The sequence below is a fragment of the Labeo rohita genome, chromosome 24 (assembly GCF_022985175.1).
Source record: "Labeo rohita strain BAU-BD-2019 chromosome 24, IGBB_LRoh.1.0, whole genome shotgun sequence".
Lineage (NCBI taxonomy): Eukaryota > Metazoa > Chordata > Actinopteri > Cypriniformes > Cyprinidae > Labeo > Labeo rohita.
Window position 1 is genome coordinate 23,649,582 of NC_066892.1, and position 7,231 is coordinate 23,656,812.

Sequence of the window (7,231 nt, forward strand, 5' to 3'; positions counted from 1 at the left end):
TTGTTTTTTACAGTGTAGTGTTGCATGGATACTGTTGTCTTTCCCAGCATCTTGGGCTTAAAAAACATGTTCATATAAAAACTGTGTGACAGTATATACACTCATAATCCACAATGTTGCAACCACTGACAGGTGAAGTGAATAACATTGATTAAATCATACCAATCACACTAGTCAGTGTGCAATAGTTGTTAGTACTTGGTGCAAGGAAGGACAACTGGTGAACCGGTGTTAGGGTCATGGGTGCCCAAGGCTTACTGATGCACATGGGCAGCAAAGGCAAGCCTGTCTGGTCCATTCACACAGGAGAACTATTGTACTTCAAACTGCTGAAAAATTTTAAAGTGCCCCTATTATGGATTATGAAAGGTACATATTTTGGTTTTGGGAGTCCACAACAACAGGTTGACATGCATGCAAGGTTATGCAAATGACTTTTCATGCAGTGTGTTACGTAGCTCTAAGAAAATGAAAACATCCTGCAAAGTTTTACATCTGAAAGTGCTTCGTGTATAAAGTTATTGTTATTTTATTGTATAAAGAAAAAGTCAATTCCAAATCATAAAAACAAGTCATTTTTAAAATGAAAATTAAGCTGTTTCAAGTTGAAGTACTGACCCAGTGTTTATAAAGTGAACATGCAGAGAGGGTCAAATGCCTTTTACAAAAAAAAAAAAAAAAAAGGGGGGAAAACAGTGATGTAGGACGATTTTGAAGTTGGAGGAGAAAATGAGATGGGAGTTTTTAGACACACCCTAACTCTCAGGAGTCCACAGAGTATGTATGTGCATCACAGCTAGAGTAGACGAGCAGTTTTGGTTAAAACATATATACGTATTATGTTTTTTAAGAAAATCAACAATCATTTTGGCTGGGATCGTTTAGAGCCCTTTGAAGCTGCATTGAAACTGCATTTTTAACCTTCAATCCATTGAGCACCACTATTGAGCATTCCACTATATGGGGCAAAATCCTGAAATGTTTTCCTCAAAAACTTTAAATTCTTTGCAGCTGAAGAAAGAGAAACATGAACATCTTGGATGACATGGGGTAAGTAAATTATCAGGAAATTTTTATTTATCAGGATTATTTTTATTTATCAGGATTATTTTATTTATAAGTGGATTAATTTTTAAAAAATTGTTCTCATGTACTTCGTAGCATGCAGAATCCATATTTAGTTGTGTGTGTGTGTGTGTCAGAGCTTGTAGGTCTCTGGCTAACTGGCTAACACCAATATCTATTCACTCGCAATTGTCTAAAAATGCGTCGATTAAAATTGAATGTTTGTCGTTGTTATTATTTAGAGTTCTGATAAAGAATAGAGCAGTACGTTGGTGTACAATCTGCACTGCTTTATTAATACGTTTCTGCATTGGGGTAATGCATATACCATGGCTGTTTGGGTGCTTACCACCGAGCTGTGGGTTAGAGTAATGGTGATGGGCATTCTGTTTCCGAAAAACGCTGCAGGCAGTAGACCAATCACAACAGATTGGGTCATCAGACCAATCTCCGCAGATTAGCTTCAAACAAAGGAGGAATTGAATCGTTGAGTGAACCGTTTGAGCAAATAAGGTAAAAATGCATATTATAAAACAACAGAAGTGCATGTCAACCTGTTGTTGGGGACTCCCAAAACCAAACTATGAGCCTTTCATAATCCATAATAGGGGCACTTAAAAAAATTTTCATTGTCTTATAATATGCATTTATTTTTACCTTATCTGCTCAAAGACTTCCAAACGGTTTGCGCAACTATTAATTTCCTACTTTGCGTGAAGCTAATTTGCAGTGATTGGTCCGATGACCCAATCTGTTGTGATTGGTCTACTGCGTCCAGTGCTTTTCATAAATGGAACGCCCATCACCATTACTTAACGTGCATTCACGCCATATGGGAATTCCCGTAATTAGGAGATTCCAACTTGTAAAAAGCATTCACATCCTCATAGAACTTGTAATTAAACTTGTGAACTGGGAGTCTTCTGAGAGCTATGACTTGTACCACATGACAGCTGTACCACTTGACCAACGTAGGCTCTGTTTAGGCGTTGATAGTGTGGCCATAGAAAAGCATAATTCCGAATCTGAGGATGTGAACAGCTGCGAGTAGAACATCACATGTTGTCGTCTCAAAATTACGATACGAATACCATTACGAAACCATTATTGAGTGGAAATCGTATAGTATGTCGCAAGTCAAAAAACTGATAAATACCCTGGTTTTCTTGCCTTTTTTTCTTAATAAATGAGTCCTGATGTCTTCTATGAAGGACATCCAATAAAATATGAAAAAAAAAATCATATATTTTATATTTTCAAAGCACTATAAATACATAAATACATGCCTTCAGCTTTATTGTTGGGTTCCAGAAGGATATATTTGCTATAAAGGGGTGCTAAATAAAGAACATCTGAACAGCCCTGAACAAAGATGATTTATTAGAAATTTCTATTGAAACTTTGGATGGTGCTACTTTCCCAGTGTTTTGCCTGGGGTTTGACCTCTTTGTCAGTGTACAACCAGACAAAATCAACATGAGGGTTTAATTTACTTTACAACCTGCTGTGGTTATCTCACATCTCAGACAAGCAATGAATTCACAGAAATTTACTGCGCTTAATACAGAACTCAAAGCTGATGTTCCCCCGAGAATCCCGAAAAAACTCATTTCTGCTCATCTGCTTTGGATCTGCTGTCTTACAGGCAATCCGCTTGAAAATCTGGCTCTTGAATTCAAGTAATAAGTAAGCAAATAAGGACGCTAACACCTCCAAGGGCATTAGATAACACAACCCAAGGCGACCTTATAATGATTCTTCTTATACATGACATTATATCTGAAACTATATGCACTAATCCACTGTCAAAAAATGATTTTTTGAGTCTGGTTATGATATTGCTCTGCATGGTTGGTTTAAAGTGTGGAGTGAGAGCTGTTTGTGCCTCACACCGAGCTTTCCATGAGTCAGTCTGGGCGCCAGCCGGGTACAAATGCCAACAGCCGCCATCTGCCATCAGTTACTGCACCTCATGACTGGAGAATGCAATGCTGCACTGGAGACACAAAACGTTTTATTTCATTAGATCAGTCAGTGGGTCATGACAATACATGAAGATTATTTGTCTTACAGAAGACTGTGAGGCTTATTTGTGTTTAAGGATCCCATTAAATGGTCTGATGAAAGCAAGTTTCTGTTGTGTATTTCCAAATGCTAACTCCTTCTGCAGACAATTTGCAGGCCCGGGTGATTCTACCTTACTCTTCTTTTTTCTGTAAGAGCATTAATTTACATATATGGAAATATACTTGAAAATATAATTTACGAATTACGATTTATTAAACAAACCTTTCCATATATGGGAAACTAGTGTTTTTATCTTTCAGTTCACTGCAATATACATAGACAGAGCAGGGTAGTATCTGATTACATGTAATCTAGATTACATAATTGGGTTCCAAAAATCAAGTACTACAAATTAGAATATATTACATTATATAATGCTCATAATCAGATTACAGTTACTTTTTTATGGATTACATGATTACATATTATTCACACAGTGGCAGTAAATCACTCATAATTTATTAATTCTCCCTAATTCTTCTTTTTTTTCTCTTTAAAATTTTCCTTTCTAAAATCCTACTGTGTGTTATAGCAATTAGCTTTGAATATATTCACAATATATAATGGCCATCTAAAATAAAGTGGCAATTCTCCATGTATTACTAAATGTACTGTAATATATTATTAACACAATATATTATTCCACTCACAGAAACAATACACTAGGACTGGTTTGTAGATTTTAAAAGGGTTTAACATGCAGTTTGGTGCTAACTAAAAAAAGAAGGAAAAAAACTAAAATCTTAAGCACACAATGTATCATGTTGCTTTTCTACACAGTACAACCTTACTGGCTTCAGTATAGGTGTTATGGGCTAAATGCCCCTTATGTAAGTGAAGGACTAACAGAGCGCTCTTAGTTCCAGCTAGAGTATCCAATGTATAGCTACAGATTACAGAGGAGGAAAATCCGCCTCTTGTCCCCCCGAATAAAGAGGCATTTTTGGTCAATGTGACAGAACTGACAAAGTCACTCTTTGTTGGCTTGGCTGTGACTCGCTTGCTCTTATCAAACATCAGCACTTAGGAATGGTTAACTTACCTAGCCGATAAACGCTCCACACCTCTGTGGGAACCTGGCAGCTTCTCTCCCACCAGCCTACAACAAGATCTGCTGAATGACAGACAAAGAGATGGGTGAGTTTCTCATGCCGGTCTCTGAGGTACAACATCACCAGAGGAGCATAGTAAGAAAGAGACTAAGTACAAAGGACACAATAATGAAACACTGCACCTTCACATGTATGCCATGGGACAGAGGATACAGTTTCATTTCTCAGTAGGTGCAAATGGCCTGGATTTGTGGGTTGAACCAAATGATTCGTGTTCATATTTCATAAACTTCATTCTAGTTTTTCATGAAAGTACATTTTTGTAGAATAAACAACCATTAATGAACACAAATCACAGTTTTGTCAACTATAAAATGATTTAACTACTGACATGGGTAAATGCAATGAATGTGTTTAGCTATGGGATGTCTGAGTCTTTTAGCAAAACTTTAAAAAGAAAAAAATTAAAAGGAACCCGAGTTACCAATTATACAGTATATAAATATTAATATTATTATTAATGAATATATTTTTGGTCACTTACAGACAAACTTGTGCCGCAATGCTAAGCTGTTGTGGGTTGTTGTTTAGGATGTTGTTTAGCCATTTACAGTGTCTTGCAAATGTATTCATACCCCTTCATTTTTTTTCCATGTTTTGTCATGTTGCAGCCTTATGTTAAACTGCTTTAAATGACTTTTTTTTCTCACATTAGTCTACACTCCATACACCATAATGGCCAAGCGCAAAACAGGTTTCTAAGAACTTTGCAAATTTATTAGAATTAAAAAAAGTGAAATTATTCCATTGCATAAGTATTCATACCCTTTTCTGAGACAGTTGAAATGTAACTCAGGAGCACTCATTTCACCTGCAGATGTCACTACACTTCGAGTGGTGTTTAACTGTGGCAAATTTATTTGAATGAGTATGATTTGGAAAGGCACACACCTCTCAGAAAAGGTCTAACAGCTGAAAATGCATATCAGAGCAAAAACCACTGCCTTTAGAGCTCCGAAACAGGCTTGCATTCAATGCACAGATCTGGGGAAGAGTTCAGAAAAAAACTCTGCTGCATTGAAGGTTCACAGGAGCACATAGCCTCCATTATCCATAATGGAAGATGCTTGGACTCTTCCTAGAGTTGATGGAGAAGGGGCTTGGTTATACTGGTGACCAAAAAGTTCATGGTCACTCTAGTTGAGCTCCATGATCATATATGCAGATAGAAGAAACTTACACAAGGACAAACATCACTGCAACACTCCATCAATGCAGTCTTTATGGCAGTGTGGCGAAACTCAATCCTATTCTCAGTGAGGACACATGAAAACCCACATGGAATTTGCAAAAAAAAAAAACAACTAAAATACCCTCAGATTGTGAGAAACAAGATTTTCTGGTCTGATGAACCTCAATTCCAAACATCAGTTTTGAAGGAAACCAAGCACTGCTCATTAACCGCAGAGTCCCATCCCAAAACTAAAATGTGCTGGTAGAGGCTGTTTTTCAGCAGCAGGGACTGAGGGACTCATCAGAGTAGAAGAAAAGCTCAATGCGCCAAAATATTGAGATAGCCTTAATGAAAACCCAGTCCGAAGCATTCAGATTCTCAGACTGGCAGAAGGTTCACCTTCCAACAGGACAATGACCCTAAGCACACAGCAAAAGTGGCTTATAGACAACTCTGTAAATGTCCTTGAGTGGCCCAACCAGAGCCTTGGTTTAAATGCAAGCAAATATTTCTGGAGAAACCTGAAAATGTCTGCCAGCCCTCATCCAAGCTGACAGAGCTTGAGAGGTGAAGAGGTGAGGCGAAGAATGGCAGATAATTGCCAAATACTGATGTGCAAAGCTTGTCGCATTATACCCAAAAAGACTTGAGGCTGTAAAGGTGCTTCAACTAAGTACTGAGTTAAGGGTATGAATACTTATGCAGTGTACTTATTTCAGTGTACTTATTATTAAGAATGTACATACAATGTACTTATTTCATTTTTTGCTTTGTCATTATGGTGTATGAAGTGTAAATTAATGTGGAAAATAAGTAATATAAAGCAGTTTAACATAAGGATGCAACATAAAACATGAAACAAATGAAAGGCATATGAATACTTTTACAAGGCACTATATGTGGTTGCAAAAGGTTTGTTTTAATTTTATTTATGTTGAATTTTATTCATTATTATACAAAACAAAAAAAAAAAGAAATTCTTCGTCCTCTCATTAAAAATACCCCTCAATCAGTTTTACTCATGAATGTAGAAAAAGCAGGATTTGAATGTTAATTCTATGATTATAAGTGGTGGGCCAATTGCAATACTGCAGCTAATCTAATTACTGTCGGTTAATCCTGGAGAGCAACAGACGAAAACTTTTATTATTCACATTATTAATATAAATGTATTAGTATTGTTGCTGTTGTTGTTTTATCAACTAGGATATCGAACCAAATGCTACTAAACCTTATATTGTCTTGGTCAATAGTGCACCAGGCCTTCAAACAAAAGGAGAAAAGCTGCTCTTTGAGATTCAGCAGCCTTTTATTTCAGAATGGGTCACAAGAGTTGTCCTATTGTTCATGATGCATTGTGGTGGAAAGAGGCAAACAAAACACTGCCCTCCATTGCCTTTGTCCCTAAAGCTCCATGCTGCATCCATGCTCTGTGTCACTATAATGGAGTTTGAGACTGGAAACCCAAAAAGATTGCGTTGGAATGTTAGAAATATTGTTGTAGTACCGTGGGCAGCCATTTTCTTTGAACAGATGCATGACCAGCTGGTTATAGCAAATGTGTAAGATTTATTTTGGAAGGGTGTGTGTACACTATGAAGGCTTAGACAGCACACAAAGCTTGCTAAAACGGCATAATTTAATTCCAGGTAAATTCAGCTATTATAATATCAGGTTTTCAAGAGTCCTCTGCTCGTGACATGTGAAAAGATTCTAGCCAGTGATAGTGCCGGCACTGCTTTGAAGAACTGGATTTGTTTAATCATGATTACATAAAATACTGCCAAGAACTAGTGTTTGGTTAAACTCTTGG